The sequence below is a fragment of the Prionailurus bengalensis genome, chromosome C2 (assembly GCF_016509475.1).
Source record: "Prionailurus bengalensis isolate Pbe53 chromosome C2, Fcat_Pben_1.1_paternal_pri, whole genome shotgun sequence".
NCBI classification, from domain to species: domain Eukaryota; kingdom Metazoa; phylum Chordata; class Mammalia; order Carnivora; family Felidae; genus Prionailurus; species Prionailurus bengalensis.
The window spans coordinates 71,537,330-71,559,824 of NC_057350.1; the positions used below are offsets into that span (position 1 = coordinate 71,537,330).

The 22,495-nt window shown below is 41.4% G+C and overlaps 1 long non-coding RNA gene across 1 annotated transcript in view; it reads right to left on the reverse strand.

Moving 5' to 3' along the window:
- LOC122491543 overlaps positions 1 to 22,495 on the reverse strand; it is a 45,200-nt gene that overhangs the window by 12,610 nt on the left and 10,095 nt on the right. Inside the window, exon 3 of the long non-coding RNA XR_006299383.1 lies at positions 5,233 to 5,294. This is a non-coding gene — a long non-coding RNA (uncharacterized LOC122491543). The remainder of the gene's footprint in view (positions 1 to 5,232; positions 5,295 to 22,495) is intronic.

Consider the following 22,495-nt stretch of genomic DNA (forward strand, 5'->3'; position numbering starts at 1 on the left):
TGAAAACAATTCCGAGGCAGCATTGGGCTGAATGGGAGAGAGTGTGGGCCCTTAGGCAGCATCTCCTATGGGCACAGAAAGGCATATGTCATCCCCACTTGGCACATCCACTGATAGACCTGGACATTAGTTAGGAAGGGAGTCCCAGCCTAGGAGCTCCTTTAGGACAGGTAGCATGTCTTAACGATATCTGTCTCCCCAGCTCTTAGCATACCACCTGGCCCAAAGCATTTGGGAAATACGTGTTGAACTACACTGAATCGAACTGTCCAGAGACTTGCCCCCAAGGATGGGTCCTCTATGCTCTCAGGGTGGGCAGCTTCCTTTGGTTTGCCTTAAAAGGCAAATTTCTAGTCCTAAATAAGACTTGGGGAGGCTCATATGCCCAGTTGTTAAGACCTTCTATGGCTTCCATTCTTAATTCAACAGCAAATTTAGTGTAAGAAAGATACTAATATATGTTGATTATATTTTACTTGAGTCATTCCAGTGAAACAACAGCCAGTTTACCCAACCTACCCCCTTTCTCTCTGCTATGCTTACTCACTCTTTCTTTATTGCCAGTTACAAAGGCAAATGGCTATCATCTTAAGGGTGAGGAGTAAAAAGGAACAATGGGTGAGAGTTTAGAAATAACATCCTATCTTTGAAACATAATCAGTCTGGGACCATTGATTCTGTTTCATTTTTCACTCCTGACTTAGAGAGTGTTGCAAGCCTGGGTGTTTGTCATATGAGAGTCTAGGTAAAAAGAGCATGTGACTTGCATATGCAAACTCTTCTCACCTACTTAGGTGTGGCCCAGGCAGAGTACACTCTAGAGACCTTGCCCTTAAGAGGGTTGTTTCTTTGGAATGAAACCCCATCTAGTGTACATCCCCAGAAAGAGGCACACAGTTACCATCTTCTTCCTTAAATCTAAAATAGGACAAGAACCACATGATCCTCTCAATAGATGCAGAGAAAGCATTTAACAAAAGACCGCATCATTTCTTGATAAAAACCCTCAAGAGAGGGGGGATAGAAGGATCATACCTCAAGATCATAAAAGCCATATATGAAAGACCCACCGCTAATATCATCCTCAATGGGGAAAAACTGATAACTTTCCCCCAAAGTCAGGAACACGACAGGGGTGTCCACTCTCGTCACTGTTATTCAACATAGTATTGGAAGTCAGCCTCAGCAATAAGACAATACAAAGGAGTAAAAGATATCAAAACTGGCCAGGAGAAAGTCAAACTTTCCTGCTTTGCAGATGACATGATACTCTCTATGGAAAACCCAAAAGATTCCACAAAAAAACTGATAGAACTGATCCAGAAATCAGCAAATTCACAGGATATAAAATCAATGAAATAAGTTTCATTCCTATACACCAATAATGAAGCAACAGAAAGAGAAATCAAGGAATTGATCCCATTTACAATTGCACCAGAAACTATAAAATACTTAGGAATAAACCTAACCAAAGAGGTGAAAAATCTATTGAAAACTATAGAAAGCTTATGAAAGAAATTGAAGAAGACACACAAAAAAAGGAAAAATATTCCATGCTCCTGGATTGGAAGAACAAATATTGTTATAATGTTGATACTACCAAAAGCAATCTACATATTCAGTGCCATCCCTGTGAAAATAACATCAGCATTTTTCACAGAGCTAGAACAAACAATCCTAAAATGTGTATGGAACCAGAAAAGATGCCAAATAGTCAAAGCAATCCTGAAAAAGAAAACCAAAGCAGGAGGCATCACAATCCTGGACTTCAAGTTATATTACAAAGCTGTAATCAATAAGACAGTATGGTACTGGCACAAAAACAGACACTCAGATGAGTAGAACAGAATAGAGAACCCAGAAATGGACCCACAAACGTATGGCCAACTAATCTTTGACAAAGCAGGAAAGAATATCCAATGGAATAAAGACAGTATCTTCAGCAAACACTTATTGGGAAAACTGGACAGCAACATGCAGAAAAATGAACCTGGACCACTTTCTTACACCATTCACAAAAAGAAACTCAAAATGGATGAAAGACCTACATGTAAGATAGGAAGCCATCAAAATCCTCAAGAAGAAAGCAGGCAGAAACCTCTTTGATCTTGGCTGCAGCAAATTCTTACTCGAAATGTCTCTGGAAGCAAGGGAAACAAAAGCAAAAATGAACTACTGGGACCTCATCAAAATAAAAAGCTTCTGCACAGCGAAGGAAACAATCAGCAAAACTAAAAGACAAGCAACGGAATGGGAGAAGATATTGCAAATGACAGATCAAATAAAGGGTTAGTATCCAAAATCTGTAAGGAACTTATCAAACCAGCACCCAAAAAACAAACAATCCAGTGAAGAAATGGGCAAAAGACATGAATAGACACTTCTCCAAAGAAGACATCCAGATGGCTGACACATGAAAAAACGCTCAACATCACTCATCATCAGGGAAATATATATCAAAACCACAATGAAATACCACCTCACACCTGTCAGAATGGCTAATATTAACAACTCAGGCAACAACAGATATTGGCGAGGACATGGAGAAAGAGGATCTCTTTTGCACTGCTGGTGGGAATGCAAACTGGTGCAGCTGCTTTGGAAAACAGTGTGGACGTTCCTCAAAAAATTAAAAATAAAACTACCCTATGACCCAACAATTGTACTAATGGGTATTTATCCACGGGGTACAGGTATGCTGTTTTGAAGGGGCACATGCACCCCAATGTTTATAGCAGTGCTATTGACAATAGCCAAAGTATGGAAAGAGCCCAAATGTCCATTGATGGATGAATGAATAAGAAAATGTGGTATATATATACAGTGGAATATTACTCGGCAATCAAAAAGAATGAAATCTTGCCATTTGGACCAACGTGGATGGAACTAGAGGGTATTATGCTAAGCAAAATTAGTCAGAGAAAGACAAATATCATATGACTTCACTCATATGTGGAATTTAAGATACAAAACAGATGAACATAAGGGAAGGCAAGCAAAAATAATATATAAACAGGGAGGGGGACAAAATATAAGAGACTCTTAAATATAGTGAACAGAGGGCTGCTAGAGGAGTTAAGGGAGGGGGGATGGGCTAAATGGGTAAGGGGCATTAAGGAATCTAGTCTTGAAATCATTGTTGCACTATATGCTAACTAACTTGGATGTAAATTAAAAACTAACTAAATAAATAAGAAAAAATAAAAATAAATAAATAAAATGGTATTTAGATCCTGTAGCATGAGAAGGCTGGCTTAATGGTTTTTGATGATGAAAGCAGGAGGCTTGGACAGATAACTTCTTAAACTCTTTTTTTAGCTCTTAAAAAATTATTGATCATCTTCTATCAGTCAGGTGCTATGTATTTACATACATTGTCTCATTTAATTCTCATAACCGTCTTAGGGAGAAAGTATCATTGCCTTATTGTGCAGATAAAAGAAATCTTAAGAAGGTTAAGTGATTTGCTCACATTGCATAGCACCCACATGGTTAAACCTCATTTATTCAATAAATGTTTATCGAGCCTCTCCTATGTGCTGGACACTGGAATAAACTCTACAAATACTGAAACAAATAAGCAACCCTGCACACAAAAGCTCATGGTCCAAAGACAAAGCTGGATCGCTAAACAGGTTATGTAATTGGGTGTGGTAAAGGGGTGATAACTGGAAAGGGAATCATGGGAGCACAGATAGCAGAACTTGACCAGGTTGGCATTCAGGAGGTATCCTGGATCTTAGATGATGAGCAAACAGTAAGCTGGTGAAGGAGAGTTGAAAAGGGATAGATTTCATCCGAGGCACTGGGAAGGGGCAGTGCAAGCAAAGGCATGGAGAAGAGAAGGAGTATTGTGAGCATGAAAACCACAGGATGGTATTGTTGGAATAGTGTAGCCATGCAGGTGGGGCTGGTGTGGTAGGGAGGGGCTAAATCAAAGCAATCCTTATAGTTGTGTTTTCCCAGTGACCTGCACTCTTCCCCCTTGGAGCCTATGCCATATGAAGAAGACTGTGCCCAGCTGAGAATCCCAAAATGGCCCCAAACAGTTACTCTCAGGTGAAAGTTTAAATCAGGTAGTCTACTCAGAAGAAGGAAGACCTGTTGCTGCAACCCAGAGAATCATTTTACCTCTAGGTAAATGGCCAGCAGTCTCCTGGCCATCTCTTAATGAACTAAGTATCTAACTAGATAAGCAATTGAGAACTAGGACCAGGGATTATAGTTAGTGTGTAATAGTGGGTGATTCTTCTGAAGCCCACACACCATTGATTGGCTGTGATGCAGCAGTTAACTTCAATTGCCTAACTCCCCCTCTCTTCTTCCATTTTGGCTTCCTTTATGTCTCCAGCCTTCTACAAACTATCCATCTCTGCCCTTTTCCTATGTTTGTCTTTGCTGTTCCTTCTTTGAGTTTGTGTGGGGTGCTTTCAGTACTGAGATGAACCAAATGTATGGGACTGACCTCCAGAATTGTACTATAGTGCCATTGAATCAGCTGTATAAATACACTGCCTGAGATCTGAGATTAAGAAAGGATGAGATGAAAGCTTCTAAGTGGGAGACACTGTAGCTAGATCAGAGTTTCTCAAAGTGTGGTCTGTGCACTGGAAGTGTTTATGACAAGTAGAGATTAAAGGACCTTGACCCAGTCCTATTGATTCCAAGCGTGTTGGGATGTAGCCAAGAATTTTGTATTTTTAACAAGTCCCCCGGAGATCTTTGAGCAATATAGTAAGAACTGTTGCCTACTATAGGAATCACAGAATGGCAGCAGTAAGTCAAATCCAGTCACAGATAAATTTTGTTTGGGCCTTACAGTACTTTAAAAATCAGAATGTTTTGGGACGTCTTGGGTGACTCAGTTGGTTAAGCATTTGACTCTTGATTTTGACTCAGGTCATGATCTCATGGTCATGGGATCAAGCCCTGTGTTGGGCTCTGCACTGAGCATGAAGACTGCTTGGGAACTGTCTCCCTCCCTCTCTCTCTCTGCCCTTCTCCTCTCATGATCTCTCTCTCAAAATAAATAAATAAACATTTTTTAAAAATCAGAATATTTACTTTAAAATCTAGAGTTCTGGTCTCTTGAAAAAATTCTTAGGAAGGCAACTCTGAGCCAATATATTCAGACAACAATCATCTAAAGCTATGGTAAGGACCATCCTGTTTCACTCAACATGCTCTCAGTCCTCGGAGCCACCAGAGCCTTCTGTGGTGTTATGTCCCTACCTTTTGACTTGGGCTCCTCCAGGACAGATATCAGGTTTTTGTCATCCATGAATCTTCAGTTCCTAAAAACAAATTTACAGAAGAGAGTGAATAAATGTGTGATGAATGAATGAATGGGCACAAGCTTGATGATAAGCTTCTCTTGGCTTGGATAATTTAATTCCAGGTTTTAAAAAAAGCCTGGTCCTGGGTATAGGAAACATGGGGTCTTATCCTGGCTCTGTGGCTGATATGTTTGCTATATCACCTCAGAGTCAAAGTTATCTTAACTACAAAACATGTTATGAGGATGGATTTGTCTCTAAATTCTTCCATCTCGGACAGTGTGGTGGCTTTAGGCTACAGGTGGGCATTTGGGTTCCGTTCTTTTTTTTTTTTTAATGTTTATTTATTTTGAGAGATAGAGAAAGAGACAGAGCACAAGCAGGGGAGGGATAGAGAGAGCCAGAGACACAGAATCTGAAGCAGGCTCTAGACTCTGAGCTGTCAGCACAGAGCCCAATGTCCAAGGTGGTGCTCCAACTCTTGAACTGCAAGATCATGAGCTAAGCTGAAGTTGGATACTTAACCGACTGAGCCCCCAGGCACCCCTGGGTTCCATTCTTAAGTTATATGTGGAGAAGAGGCTAATGTGAAATTCAGTCCCAACCAGCCTCTCTCTCTCTAAGCCCCACACCTCAAAATGCCATCTGTTATCATGGCAATTTGGAATCTTAGCCTGAGCTGAGGAGGTGGCTGACTCTCACAGTCTCAGAGTAGCAAGTGTTTATGGAGGCAGACTTGGCCAACTCCTTTAGTTAGACCTCACAGAGGATGTTCAAACACCTTAGACTAGTGCAGAAGGCTATTCAGCTTAAGATCCCTGCCAGTTAACCCTGTGACTCTCCCCTTCCCACCAATAATACTCAATTTCCCACGCTGCCCACAAGCGCCATGTTGTTTTTCCCTTCTCTGCCTTAGTACGTGCTGTTCTCTCTCCCTTTTCTCACTCTGCCATTGTCAATTCCTACTGTGCCTTTAACACCCAATGGAAGGGATCCCTCTGGAAAGTTATCCTAGCCACTGTCCCTGTCCCCTTCTCCAGGCCTGATGCTTCAGTCTCTCCTTGCTCTTCCCTTTAACTTTGTCTTGTACAAGTGCTCACTCCTTTATGTGTTTGTTCCCCTACTGAACTGAGGTCTCCTTGAAGGCAAGAATCTAGGACATGTCACAGAAGCACAATGTATGTTGAATGAAGGCTGACCAGCCCTAAACCCCCGATATGCTGAGATGATTCTGCTTGTCAGAGAAGAGCTGACCATTTAACCCTTACCCTACCCACGTTCCCCCTCCCCCATCACACACAGTTCTGCATTTTGAAATGCAAAGCTCATTGCTGATATTTAGAATGACAAATGATGTTTGCCAGTGGCTGAGTATCCTGTGTCTCAACATCAGTGCTTCATAACACTGTGGATTGTAGGGATTATGTGTAGGTAATTTTTTGTGTGTAGCACTTAACAATAACCGCATGGTGTAGGACAGTATTTCCTAAACTGTTCTGAAAAATCCTTTAATCCTCTTATGGAGAATGTAAATAGACACTGTATTAAAAATGTAATCTGGGGGCACCCGGGTGGCTCAATTGATTAAGCATCTGACTTCTGCTAGGGTCGTGATTCACATGGTTCCTGAGCTGGAGCCCCGCTTCAGATGAGCCCCACTTCTCTCTCTCTGACCCTCGCTCACTATGCCCTCTCTCTTTCTCTCTGTCTTTCAAAAAAGAAAAAAAAAAAGTAATCTGGTCTGGGGCAGCTGGGTGGCTCAGTTGGTTGAGTGTCCAATTCTTGATTTTGGCTCAGGTCATGACTTCACGGTTTATGAGTTCGAGCCCTAAATTAGGCTCTGTGACTGCAGTACAGATCCTGCTTGGGGGTTCTCTCTCTTCTTCTTTCTCTGCTCCTCCTCTGTGCTCTCTCTCTCTCTTTAAAAATAAATAAATAAACTTTAAAAAAAATTACTCTGGTCAAAAAAGTTTGGAAATGTCTGGAAACTATATTCCTCTCTTAGAAGGAAACAATTATTAGCATATTAAAGACTCAGAATTCTAGTGATAAAGATCATGGTTTAATTTTGTTTCACCCAGTGCTTCCAAAGTAGTGTTGAGGAAGAACACTGAATTAGAAGTGAGAAGACCTGAGTTTTCACTTCCCCTCTTTCACTAATGCAAATGTGTGATCTTGAACGAGACACTTCCCCTTTTGCAGCCTCAAATTCCTCATTTGTACATTGAAAGAATTGAAAATGAAAATCTAAATGACAAGGCTGGATTAGATTATTTTCTAACAATCCTCCTAATCCACTTTCTATCCTGCTCCAAGGGATGAACAACTCCAGCTTTGAAGCCTTTGCCGGGGCTAAAAAGCTCACACAATGGGTATTTAGCAAGGTGGTCTCAGCTCTGCCTTGCCCCACCCCAGGATCAACTGAGCAGGAGTTTGGATGTTCTCTTAACACAGCTGTTTCTCTCAGTTGACTAGATCTGAAGGGGAATTATCTGGCAGTTCTGAGCTGATTGTGCCAACTCCAGGATGGCCTTCAACACTGTAACAAGCCAAAATCAGCCATCCACTCATCCTCTGCTCCTTTGCAACATTGCAAAATCATTGCTCAGAATGTCCAAAAAACAATACATTTGACATAAAGTGAAACCCTGGGTTCAGGAAGAGCTTTAAGGTAGGAGAGATTTGATAACAACCATCAATCAGGACTGTGAAAACACCAACCACCTGCAGGGAAACCAGATACCCAAGAATGTAGTAAGGGGAGTAAGATCCCAAGTTCCCTTGGTCTTGAGAGAAAATGTAGCCAGTCCGTTCCCTTTAAAGTGTGTCTGTGGAAAGGAAAGCAAGTCTGGCTCAAGTCAGATTTTGGTGTCATGGGGTTCATGTGGACGGGGGTCAGCCCATTCCCACTGATGGGGGCCCTATTAGCATGATGCCACACTCAGAGCAGAAAGCCTATACTTCCCACTCCAGAGGATAGCCCCCAAATGGCCACTGTTTAAGGCCCATATTACACATAAGCAGAGTGGTGTTTCTCTCTGAATACCATCTCAGCAAAGTCAGAAACACCATTACTCAGCATAATCTGTAGCCAAGATTTTCCTCATGTGTATGGTTCACCCAGTCCAGGATCCTTCCTTCTTTCCTTTTTTCTGTCCCGCAACATTACAGAACATTTGTTAAATGACAAAACTAAAACAAGTTAGTAATAAGTTTGATGTCCTTTATTCAAGGGAAGACAATCCATGGATTGCGGGTGCACAGGACCTAACAAGCAGTGAAGCTCTCTTCCCCAGGGATTTTGGGCAAGGGTGAGTCGTACAGAGCGTTAGAATAGGCACTGAGGAAACAGGCTAGGAGGTGGGGGATTTCCTTATCCTTATAGGCTAGCAGGTCTTATTTTCTAGGGTAAAGTAAGCTAGTGAAAGCTGAGTTGGAGGATTGTGATTGGCGTTAGTTTTTTTAGACAGTGAGGGGTCTCCCTCATTGCAGGTTGACTCTGATTTAGATTTTTATGCTGAGCCATGGGGGCAGCTTCCATATTGTGGATCCCGGTATGTAAATTAACTTTATCACTGTATTTCAGGACTTGCACTGGGCATGATGATTAGTCATGGAGCCAGAGCGGATGTATACAGCGTGACTCCTAATAGGGATTGAGTTCAAAAGTTAATGTTTAGAGCAAAAAAATCAAGTATTATCAGAATTACCTTTGAAAATATTTTAAATCATCCACATGGGTATTGAAATGGTCACACTCTGTGAAGCCCAGGACACTTGAGGGACTTGGGTTTTAACTGAGGGATAATGAATGTCATTCACCCTACATTTCTCCAGGCCATTGATCAGCTCAATGTGTGGAATGGTACTACTTAAATCGCCATTTCTTGCTCAGAGCCTTGTTTTGTTTTGTTGTTTTGGCTAAAATTGACTTTGTATAAGCTAAATATGTATATGACACCATTCAGTGAAATACATAGAAAAAGTATCTACAATCATTTTACTAATAGAGGTTACCCCTTGGGTGTGAACTGAGATTTGAGGTACTAGAACAAAAAGAGGGTCAAAAAGGACTTCAGTCTTCTCTGTAGTGTTTTTATCATCATTTTTTAAAAAAGTTTATGTCTTTATTTTGAGAGACAAAGAGAGCAAGGGCTCACACAAGCAGGGGAGGAGCAGAGAAAGAGAGGGAGAGAGCGACTCTCAAGCAGCTCCACACCCAGTGCAGAGCCTTGTGTGGGGCTCAATCTCACGAACCCTGAGATCATGACCTGAGCCAAAATCAAGAGTCAGACACTTAACCAATTGAGCCACCCAGGTTCCCCAGCGTGAAAATAAACAGTGATAAGATAGTAATAGCAGTGTGCGGGAAGCAGGCCTCAGGGTGGGGGAACAATGAAATTTTCCCTGCTACTTAATCTCATCCCTGTGTTTTTGTTCTGTGCTCAAGGGAAACAAGGTTGATGTTTTGCTTATTCCCCTTCAGGATGACCTAGATAAAGCTTGGGCTGTTTGGCTTGTCTTGTCAGTTCCCTCCCTGCCCCAGGGAAGGGCAGTTCTTTTAGTATATAGATAAGTGAGGAGCATTGACACTGGGCAGGGGGCATCTGCATGAGTTTTTTAACCTGCTATTTCTTTCTAATCTGGTGTTACTTCTGCCATCACAGGGATGTTGCTAAGGGTGAGAGGTGCCCTTGGATCATCGCAGTTGTGTTGGCTCACCCACGTACTCACCTTGGCAGTGTATTCACTTCCTCTTTATCCTTTGTGAGGTGGAATGGACAGGAATTATTATTCCCATGTTATGAACTTGGGAACAAAAGCAAAGCATAAAAGTCAGAAGCAGAGGTGTATACCCAACACTGGGTTGGTTGCCCGCCAGTCTAAGGCCCTATCCATCTGACTACTCCTCATGTTCTTACTGACCACCTCAGAAGGTGGTTATGGATCAACTGAGTGCAGAACTCTGAATCCATAGTAACAGAACCACAGAAATCCCACTGTGTGAATATTCAGATCATTTTCCTGACACAGGCTGTAGCGTGAATTCTGTCTCAGGCTTAGTGGAAAAACTCTACAACTTTTTTCCTGAGAATGAGGAACTTCTCAGTTGAAGGCTGTGCTTGGTATAGTAAAGGTTTCAGGCTCAAGCTTTGCTGGAACCCATCACATTTTACCTGTAAGATACTGGACAGTTCACTCAACCTCTTTGAATTCCAGCTCTTTATCTGTCAAAGGGGAAAAATACTACCTACTTCATTGGATGACTATGAGGAATGAATAGAAGCCAGATGCCTGACCCAAAGCAGGCACTCATCATACATATTAGTCCCATTCATTCTCTGGGTCTTTCCTAATGGAGCACTGGCCATGAAAATATCTGGTAGGACCAACCTGGTTTGATGAGTTAGCCTAGTGGCGACAATAAAACCCACAAGTCATTTGGAACATTACTATCTGCATCCATTGAGGGAATATTCACTCAAAAGTGCCTCTTTTCAGGCTCAGCTTGGCCTGTGAGAACACAGGGAGGAAGAGGAGGAGGTGGAGAAAGAAGCCCCCCTAAGGGCATTGTTTTTACAGACTTTTTTTTTTTTTTTTTTTTTTGGTACATGAAGAGAAATTAAGATCAGTTGGCCAGGGCTGTGGACATCCTGTACTCATCTTTTCTTTGGGTACATGTCAAGAAAGGATATGATGCTTCTTTCAGTGTTTGATGTTGGCTATGACCATGGGGTGTAGTTTTTCATTGACTTTCTCCTGGATGAAGGTATTTGAAGACAGAGGACTTTAGTCATCAAGATTTTCAGGCCTCTGGCTCAGCAATAAAATGAAATGAGGGCCATGGTAGCATTCACATTAAATGGTTTTCCTCTAGTGTTAATACTGGAGCTTGCTATTCCTGAATATCTTTATTTTTAAATTGGCTGAAGCCCCTTGGTTGCCATAACAAAATTCAATTAAATTTGGCTGAAGGGAAAATTGAGAATTTTATGTATATGTAGGTTAGAAATGATTAAAGAAGATGATTTAAGTGATACAAACAAAGTTTATTTTAACCACTTCATGAAGCAAGTAGTCTCCACTCCCAAGGGCCTAGAGAACTGAAAAATGTGGAGGAAGGCAGGAAGTTTTCACAGGATAAAGAATAAAGAAAACGCAGGAGAGGCACCTGGGTGGCTCAGTTGGTTAAGTGTCCAACTTCAGCTCAGGTCATGAGCTCATGGTTTGTGAGTTCAAGCCCCACATCAGGCTCTGTGCTGACAGCTCAGAGCCTGGAGCCTGCTTTGGATTCTGTGTCTCCCTCTGTCTCTGTGCCACCCCTGCTCACACTCTGTCTTTGTGTCTCTCAAAAATAAACAAGCATTAAAAAAATGCAGGAAAAAATAGAAAATATATGATTGGCTGGGGCCACAGTCAACCTTGTTTGGGGTGAGAAGGAACAAGGAAATATGCATAGACCCAAGAGTTGGCTTGGTGTTTGAAAATTGTTTGACTGGATATACTGTGTTTCTGTTCAAGTGGAGCATTTACAGAGACATGAAAGTTATTTAGATTCTGTTTGCTGACAGCTCTATCTTGGGCCTAGAAATTTATTTTAACATATACATGTATATTGTATATACATATTCATGTATATGCATATCGATATATGCATATGTGTATTCTATGTATGCAAATTATGTATAAAGATATGTAGAGGGATATGTCATAAAACTGGAATTTAAGAATATAGTAAAGCTGAAGGAAAGGGCTAGAATAAGGAATTGCAAAGCCATTGGGATATCTCCCTGGAAGTTCCTTGGGTTCTACTCTTCTCCTTGCCTTCCCTCTTCCTCCCCTCCCCTCCCTGCTGCCAGTGGAATATGGTTGTTAATCAGCCTTCTAAGGAAGTGATTGATGCTTATGGTTATAACCATTTCTGAATCAGAGCTGTCTAGATCACAAATCCCAGTTCCTGAGGTGGGTAATTGTCCATCCTGGGCCAATGAGCTATTACAGCCAGGAGAAATGAGATACACAGTGGGGACACAGCTGCTGGAACCCATCCACTGTGAGCAAGGAAGCCACAGTCATCATAATTTATGACCAAGAACTGGAGACCCATTCTAGTCAGGCTATCAATGCTGCAAATGGAAAGCAAAAAATTACTAAATATGAGCAAATATAACCAAAATGACCAGAGTCATGACTGAGAAGAATAAATAAATCGTAGGATGCTTAAAGGACTAAGCCACCCAGGTACCCCCAAGCAAAGGTCTTTAAGGCAAACAATACAAGTACAGAAAATTTTAATATGTAATCATAGAAGAGAGTTCAAAGCCACATAGCCAGAGACATATTTGCTAATGTTAGTGTTTAAATAAAGTTGTTAGGGGCACCTAGGTGGCTCAGTTGGTTAAGCATCTGACTTCAGCTTAGATCAAGATCTCACAGTTTGGGGGTTCAAGACCCACATTGGGCTCTGTGCTGACAGCTCAGAGCCTGGAGCCTGCTTCAGATTCTGTGTCTCCCTCTCTCTCTGCCCCTTTCCTGCTGCACTCTGTCTCTCTTTCTTTCTCTTAAAAATAAACATTAAAAAAACTTTTTAAATAATAAATATTTAAAAAATTAAATAAAGTTGCTAATATTTAAAAATCTAAATATTTCATACCAAATTTTGTTTTATAGCTCCTCTTAAAAAATCAGAAGGCCTGGCAAAACTGGGTCCACAGTCTTGTCTGGAAATCATCACTGGAGCTGAGAGGTGGATGTCCCCTTGGAAGGGCTAGGTGGTCTCTAGTTTGTTCCCTGCCCTGCCCAGAAAAGCAGGCTTCAATCACTCCATGGGTGTTGGAATATCACGATACTACCAGGGCCAGTCCCTCCTGAAACATCTGGCTCTTTAAAATGGAAACTGTTGAAAGAAAGAAAGAAAGAAAGAAAGAAAGAAAGAAAGAAAGAAAGAAATGGAGGGAGGGAGAGAGAGAGAGAGAGAGAAAGAAGGAAGGAAGGAAGGAAGGAAGGAAAGAAAGAAAGAAAGAAAGAAAGAAAGAAAGAAAGAAAGAAAGAAAAAAAGAAAGAAAGAAAGAAAAGTATTTGATTGTTGAATACATTTTCTCTGACCTTAAGGAAAAACGTGTTTAATTAGTTGAAATTTTGGTACTGAAAGAGGGTTTCAACTGCCTCCATTTTCACCTCAAACTTTCTAATTAAGTTCTTTCCAGTTTATCTCTCAATTTAGGCAAAAGAATGCAGGCAAAGCATCCCCTGATGGGAACAGAAACTACCCCCTCTAGTAATAAGGACTGCCCAGAGCCAGCAAGACCTTGCCCATGATGATGATCCATTTGACCTTCAATGCCCACGTGCACTACCAACAAACTTTGTCTCACATTTTCCTTATATAAACCTGGAAGTATTTCCTGCACTTTGCAGATAGTCTTTGAGCCTCCAGTCTGCTGTCTTTACAGTGTTGACTTCTCTGAAATAAATTCTTTTCTTGGGGTGCCTGGGTGGCTCAGTTGGTTAACCAACTGACTCTTGATTTCAACTCAGGTCATGATCTCACAGTTTGTGAGTTTGAGCCCCACATTGAGCCCCACAATGGGCAGTGCAGACCCTGTTTGGGATTCTCTCTCTCTCTCAAAAAACAAACATATAAATAAATAAACAAACTTAAAAAAGATAAATTTCTTTCTTGTTTCAACTCCACTCATCTCTCTGTCTTTGGATGCTGTCAGCAGCAAGTGGCCCAACTTGGTCTATGTGGGACCCTGGGAGCCAGGTGCTGTTGCATCCTGGGCACCCTGGCTACAGTCCACTATTTTTGTAGAAAATTAAGGCAAAAATGAAGGCAGTACTGTAAGCTTTGAGAGGGTTGGGACTGTGTCTGCTTATTTATAGCTGAGTCTCCTGTGCCTAGAATATCACTGATGCCCATAAATATAGGAGGAGGGAATGAAGACATAATGTGGCATGCACTAACCAAACATTTTATAGAAAAACAGGGCAATCATGCCTTGAGGGGACAGTACATGAAGAAAAACAGCACAAAACTTTCTGACATGTGTCATTGATTGCAGGCATGAGGCCACAAAGATAAGAGGGAATGATGATAGAAAACTGAGCTGGACTTAGAACTCTGCTTACTAAAGCACTGTGGCAAATAATAGCATTTCCAGGAAGAGTTTTTAGTCATGTGGGAAAAAAGAAATATAAATAAGTAAAGTGATTCCATAAACTTGTACAGTATATAAAATTTCCTTAGAAGTAAAATAAAAATTACTCTGGGGATCTCTAGTAATGGAGGTGTCTAAATGCTTCTCTTGGATTTATAGGGGCCAAGGGCAGGCCACACCAAGATGGGCTGCTTTAGTATAAAGATTATTTTGAGTTAAAAGCAGTCAAATGGAGCACCCATCTGGCTTAATTGGTAGAGCATGCAACTCTTGATCTCAGAGTTTGAACCTTATGTTGCGCGTTGTAAGAAGTGAGATGATTCATTTTCAGAAATACCAAATAAAAGCTGTGTTGTCTAGTAACAATAGGTTTACAACCTATTGGAAATATGTACAAACTGGCCCTCCATCCAACAATGGAGTCCCAAACCCTTAAACATTTCACTTCCTGGTTCTTCCCCTCTCCATTTTGTGGGCTTTTCACGGGCTTTGCAAGGAGCATGAGCCAAAGAACTGAAGTCTCTGAGTCACCTTAAGAAATGTACATTTGTTCCAATCAGACTACTTTTTGGCCTTACATGGGCATAGGCGACTTCTGGGTAAGGCTGTAACCTTTGTAGTACTCAGCCAATGAGGAATCAGGGGAGGGTCTTGCATGCTAGGAGATAAATTGCCTACTGTAGCTTCCCCAAGTGTGCCTGTCCATCAGACACCCGCTCTCCCAGGAATGATGATTAAAGCCTCACTTCACTGTGCTTCAAGTCCCTTCTTTGATTGGGTCACTGGGTTTATTTCTCACAGGTGTGGAGCCTACTTTAAAAAAATCAAGACCCAGTAGATTCAGGTAAAGTTCTTTATCTCCCCCACAACTAAATAAAGAGAACTTAGAAGACCTGCTCCAGGAAGAGTACTACCTCCATAGATAACTACATTATGATATGAACTAGATGTAGAAGACAGGGAGGAACCTAGCAAGGCCTGTTTGAGCAAAGTTCTCTCTGATGTGGAGAACAAAGGCAAAAGAAAAAAAAATTAAACTTCCTTACAACTTACAGCCCTTTGACAAGTAAGTACTTGAGACAAGCAAAGTGACCTTCTTCAAGGAGCTTAGCTGCCTCAATGTTAATACTTTGCTAAAGGCAAAAGGCAACCTTAGCCTGACATTAGGCCGACCTCCAGGATCCTGAAAAAACCCCTTTAGAAACTTGCTTTACTTCTACCACCCCTGCCCCGCCCCCTGCCCAAGATATGTTTTAGCAATCATTCTCTAAACATAAGGCCCACTGATATACATGTGAAGGGTCTCGTGATTAAGAGTTTACTAGACAGTAGTAAATGACTTTTTCTTAACAGCAGCTAGCCCCTCAAGGTCATTTCCAGCAAGCTGGAAAGCTTGCTTTCAGGGTTCAAATTCCTTAGAGAGTTATGCCATCCCTAACCCCTCCCAGTTTGAAACTCTACACTCAGTCACTCCTCACAACCTCAGTTCAGCTCTTTCTGCCCATGGGTCCCAACCTTGCACTTTAATAAAAACCACCCCCTCACCTTATTATTTTTTTTTTTTTGCAAGAAATTCTTTCTTGACCCTTCACTCCCCAACATTTCACATCACTCTCTGTCCCATTGTTTCGGAATGGCCCAGAAAACATTTGTTTACCAAATATTTACACTTTTTCATCTTCCTAAGGATTGTATTCTTCCCCCTTTGAAGAACCCGATCCCTACCCATTTCTTCTTAGTTCAGAATGACATATATACCTCATTTTGGAGGTCTTTGGAATTTAAATGTCTGTATGGATTCCCTGTAAGTACACTATTAAATTTTATTTTCTCCTGTTAATCTGTTTCGTGTCAATTTGATTCTTAGTCCCGTTAGAAGGACCTTTGAGGGGACAGGAATTCTTGCTCCTCAACAGATCATTTAGCAGTGAGCTGCCAGGAGGTTAAGAGGCTGGATGGAATGAGCTTTGAATGAACTTTGTGACGTTCTCATATAGAGAAACTAAGGCACCGAGGCAGGGACTAAGTCAATTGGACACAGTATATCTGTGACCCTGTCAAGTCAGGAGCTAGAGGTCCCAATCTCTAGTCTACTTTCAAGATACCAAAGAACTATTTCCAGTCAGATTTCATTTTGGGGGGTGAGGTGGCAAAAAGGAGAATGGTGATGGCCTTTTCTGATTCTAGGAAGCAGGTCCAGAGGCCTGTAAGGCCATAGCCAAAGGTGATAATCCTATTTGTCATCACTATGAATTATATCTGGGCTGTATGCATGGAGCTGACTGATGACTCATATAAAGCTTGGAGACTTTGGCATTGTTGCATCCACGCGACTCCTGAAACAGAATGCTATGGGCACCAGTGACAGTTGCAACAAAGTTTATTACAATGAGAGGCAAGGCCGACCGATCAGGACCAACACTCTTGATAAGAGTGTGGCCCCGAACAGCCGGGATACAGAGTTTTTAAAGCCGATCACATCGTTTTATCGTTATCTGGGAACAGAACAGAGAAACAGTTCCCAGATGAGTCAGAAACAGTTATCGAATGAGGTGATTATTTTAGACTTTCTGCCGCTAAGTTGCAACCAGTGGATCTCCTTGACCTTGTCTCTGATGCTCTTTTTTGAGCTTTTGTTTCCTTCATTGGTAAAGCCTGATTCACAAGAGTATGAAGTATGATTTACAAGAGTAAAAGCAAGGTTGTTATCTTTTGACCTTCAGTGTCAGAACAAAGTTGTTATCTTTCAAGCTAAGCGTTAGCCCTACAGTACAATTTAACCCTTACAGCACCTCCTTTACCTAGGTACAGTCAAGATTTTCTCTTGTTTTTTTTCTTTAATTTTTTTAATGTATTTTGAGAGAGAGAGAGAGAGAGAGAGAGAGAGAGAGAGAGAGAGAGAGAGAGAGATAGCAGGGTAGGGGCAGAGAGAGAGAGAGAGAGAGAGAGAGAGAATCCCAAGCAGGGATTCTAGACAACGGGGCTCGATTCTCATGACTAAAATCACTCGAGCTGAAATCAAGAGTTGGACACTTAACTGACTGAGCCACCCAAGTGCCCCAAGATTTTCTCGTTTTGCTATACTGAGTGATAATTGTGATTCCATCTTACTTGAATGGAGTGTGTTCTGGGGACAAGGGAGAGAGCGCTGCTTTGCATATCGTAAGTCAAGGCTGACCCTTCTATGACTATTGTTGCGTATTGGGTAAGTGCCTGTCTTCTGAGTTTCTTAGAGGGTGCAGAGGAGGAAAATTCCAATGATAAAACAAAAGCAATGACTCTCAATGAGATAAAGATGTTCTCAGACAGCCTGAGTGAAACTCTTCATGTCCTGCTGCTGGTACTTTGCCCCCAATCCCAGCCAGTTTGTCAAGTTCTGAGCTACTGCTGCAGGCCTCAAAATCCAGCCTCCAAGTCTAGAAGATTAAGGAGATGCCCTGAGGGTTAAGGCCTTTGGCACGTGTCTTCGTCAACAATATGATCTTGGGTTCACATGGAGTGTTTTTGATGCCACAAGACCAGACTAAAGGAACAGATCAATTCTAGAAGGTCTTGGCCTTTGAGAACAGGTGTCATAAAACAAGGATGTCCTGCTCATTTTTCTTCAAACATTTAAGAAATATTTATTAGGCACCTACTAATTGTGGCAGGAAATGTTCTCTGTCCTGGGACACATCAGTGAACTAAATTTACAGACAGAAATCTCTGCTCCATAGGCTTACATTCTTGTGGGGATGGATTAGCCCCATGAAAATTTTCACAACTTCTTTGTCACTTCCTGTCCTGTTCCTGTCATCTCCTCCAGAGATAATCTGGGAAAACCAGACGAGACTCATCATACACTTATTTTGAGCTACCTTGGGAGAAGTCACATGATGGAGGAGGGCTGCTGTGGGTCTGAGATTATGCACAGGTTTGAATTGTCTAGTGAGACAGAGAAACTAAAGGAACCCCATGAAAAAACTGCTTTCTTCACTCCTTTCCCTGCTTCTGTTCTTGCTAGAATCTGCACCCTACCCCCTTACATATGCCTCACAGAACAGGTAATGTATGTCCTCCTTGTAAAGGTCAAGGAGTTAATGATCTCTTTGGAGTCTTCCAGCACAATAGATAACATCTAAGGAGTGACCAGGTGGGGTCATCATGAACCTGTTTTCCAAGACCACTGACTCATCAAGACCTGACTCCAGGGCATAAGTGACCTATGAAGAACATTTAAACACTCCTCTTTGTTCCTGGATGACTGAGAAGATATGTGCACCAGACCACAATCCTAAATAAAAACTCCAGACCCCAAGCAAGGATGAAACTCACTCACCTTTCCAGAGAGTCTCCAGGACACTCTGTATCTTCACTCTCTCCATGTCTTCAATAAACTCTATTCTCACTTCCTCTTGCCTCACCTTTGATTTCTATCCTGTGCAAAGCCAAGGACCCTCTTGGCTGGTCCTGTGGTACCTTCTCTAGGTCCTTGAACCCGGCCAGCCTATATCATCTAGCTTTTTATTATTATTATTTTTTTTTTTACTGCTTATTGCTCACACTTTTGAATGGCATTGTCTTGCCAAGAATGACACAAGCTCCATTTTAACTGATGAGCTTGTGGTTTGAGGCCTAATATGGGCAACACTTTATAAGTCTATGGAGCAACCAACACCCCCAGATTTTTCTGGTCACCCTCCTTGCATTTGCAAAGCTGAACCAAGAAATTAGCTTTGACTGGGGTCTTGCACACCCACAGGCCTCACCCTTGTAATGTAAATAGTTGCCCGAGACCCTGCCCAAGAGTCTGGCTGCACAGTCCAGAGTGAAGACACAGACTCTGGGGGGCAGAGTTTGGTTAATTACTAAATTATTTTTTTTTTTTTAGAAAGAGAGAATGTGTGAGTGGGGGAAAGGAGCAGAAGGAGAAAGGGAGAGAGACAGAGAGAGAGAGAGAGAGAGAGAGAGAGACAGAGAAAGAGAGAGAGAGAATCTTAAGCAGGCTCCATGCTCAGGCCAAAGCCTGACTTGGGCTTGATCCCATGACTATGGGATCATGACCAGAGCTGAAATCAAGAGTCAACAAACTGAGTCACTCAAGTGCCCCCTAAATTATTTCTTGCGTAATTATTTATTAAGCACCTTGGTTTAGGTACTAGGGATGTAAGAGTGAACTTTAATGGATAGAGAGTCCTGGTCTTCATGGAAGTGACAGGTCATTGAGGGTGTGGGAAGGGTGTGGGGAGAAAAGATAAACAATGATGTTCATCAATCTCTTCTACAAATAGCACTTTTCAAATTCCAGTGTGCAATCCAATTACTTGGAGAGCTTATTAAAGCAGATTGCTGGGCTCCATGCCCAGAAACTGATTCAGTAGGTTTATGGTGGAGTCAAAGAATTTGCATTTCTAGCAAATTCTCAGGTGATACTACTTAAAATGTACTTTGCACAAATCATAGAAATCCAAGGTCACTACCTATAAAATGAAGGATTTAGTACCTTATGTGCTCCTCTAAGTATGGTTCCCCAGACTCCCTGGTGATCTTTATGAAAAGTACAGAAAGAAGTGGATTCTGGGTCCCTCCCCTAAAGAGAAGTTGTTCAGCTAATGAAAAAGAAGGGATTACTTACATATAGAGAAATGACCATGTGTTGCTATGTTAAAACCTTGAAGGAATTAAATATTGATGAGAAATAATACATTGATTGAACTAAAGGTGTTTACAATAATAATATTCAATGTTATGAGGTGGAGTTCATACACTATTGGTATGAGCATAAACAGCAATGTGTAACAAAAGCTATATTATCTTTTTAATGTTTATTTATTTGGGGGGGAGGGGCAGAGAGAGAAGGAGAGAAAGAGAATCCCAAGCAGGCTCTGAGCTGCCAGCACAGAGCCCGATGCAGGGCTCGAACACATGAGCTGTGAGATCATGACCTGAGCCAAAACCAAGATTCAGTGACACAACCGACTGAGCCACCCAGGCACTCCATACCAAAATTCTTTACAATAATGCTTTTAATTCAGTAATTCCTCATTTGAAAATTTGTATTAACTAACTAACAGGCAGTAAGAAACAATAGATCTCTGGGGCACCTGGGTGGTTCAGTTGGTTAAGCATCCAACTTCTGCTCAGGTCATGATCTCGTGGTCTGTGAGTTCCAGCCCTGCTGAGCTGACAGCTCAGAGCCTGAAGTCTGCTTAGGATTCTCTGTCTCCCTCTCTCTGCCCCTCCCCAACTCATCCTCTCCCTCTCTCTCTCAAAAATAAAAAAAAGGAAAAAAGAAATAATAGAGCTCATATACCATCTACCCAATTTCCTCCAATGTTAACATCTCACAAACTATAGTACAATATCACCCAGGATACTGACATCAACATAATCCATAGATCTTGTTCAGATATCCCATTTTACTTGTACTTATTTATGCATGTGTATATGCATATGTGTGTATTTAGAGATAAACAGTTTTATCACATTGTATAGGTTTGTGTGTCCATCACCAGTCAAGATACAGAACAATTCCATCATCACAAAGTTAAATTGTTTTGCTGTTTTATAACCACACTTACCTTGCAATGTCATAAATATTTAGCTATAAGTATGTTTCTTGTAGTAATCTTTTTAATAGGTAAAAAAAAATAGCTTCAATATTCATTAATAGGATATTAATTACATTAATTAATGCATCTCCATAAAATAAAATTACAGGGGCACCTGTGTGGCTCAGTCAGTTAGGCATCCAATTCTTGATCTCAGCTCAGGTCATGATCTCACAGTTCATTGGTTTGAGCCCCACGTTGGGCTCTGTGCTGACAGCACAGTGTCTGCTTGGGATTCTGTCTCTCTCCTTCTCTCTCCCCCTCCCCTGCTCTTTCTCTCAAAACAAATAAATAAACTTTAAAAAAAACAAACAAACCATGCAAACCTTAAGTTTGATAGCACATTATCCAGCAACTTACAAAGAGGTTTATAATATATTCAGTAAAAATAATCTTGCAAGTGTATTTTTATTTTCTCCTTTTTCACTTGTTCATATTTTCTGATAGTTTTATAATTACCACATATTACTCAAAAATTGTTTTATTGTGGTAAAATATACATAACATTTTGAACGTACAGTTCAATGGTATTAAATACATTCACATTGTTGTGAAACCATCACCACTACCCATCTCCAGGACTTTTTCATCATCCCATACAAAAACTCTGTACCCATTAAACAGTAACTCTCCATTCCCCTCTCCCTCCAGATCCCGGCAAGCACTGTTCTAGTTTCTGTCTCTGGGTATTTTACTATTCCAGGCACCTCATGTAAGTGAAATCATATGATATTGTCCTTTTGTGACTGGCTTATTTCACTTAACATAACATCTTCAAGTTTCATCCATGTTGGAGCATGTATGTGATGCCACACTGATTAGTAATCCATAGGCTACCATTAAATACAAAGTCACTTATAGTAAGCCTCATATTTGTGAGATTTTTGCATATTTTTAACCGTGAATTGCAACGCCAAGGTAAGTCAAGTCTGAAGTACCAAGGCTAAACCATCTTTTGTACTGAATTTGGTGGGGGTGACCTGGTAGAAGGAAGGTTAGTTTAGGCCGGGGAAATGACATTCATGAGGACTGAAAAGTGGAGACCCACACAACACAAGTGGTGACAAGAAGCCAATCCACCTGGCTATGCTCAGGAGCCTGAGCAGGGCAATAACTGAGAAAAACACAGAAGATGCTACGGTTTGAATGTTTGTGTTACCCCCAAATTAATATGTTGAAAATCCTAATGCCAGGGGCGCCTAGTGGCTCAGTTAGTTAAGCAACCGACTTCAGCTCAGGTCATGATCTCGCAGTCCATGAGTTCAAGCCCTGCGTCAGGCTCTGTGCTGAAAGCTCAGAGCCTGGAGCCTGCTTCAGGTTCTGTGTCTCCCTCTTTGCCCCTCCCCCACTCACACTCTGTCTCTCTCTCTCTCTCTCTCTCAAAGAATAAATAAACATTAAAAAAAAATTTAGAAAATCCTAATGCCCGATGTAATGGTATTAGGAGGTATCCTTTAGGAGGTGCTTA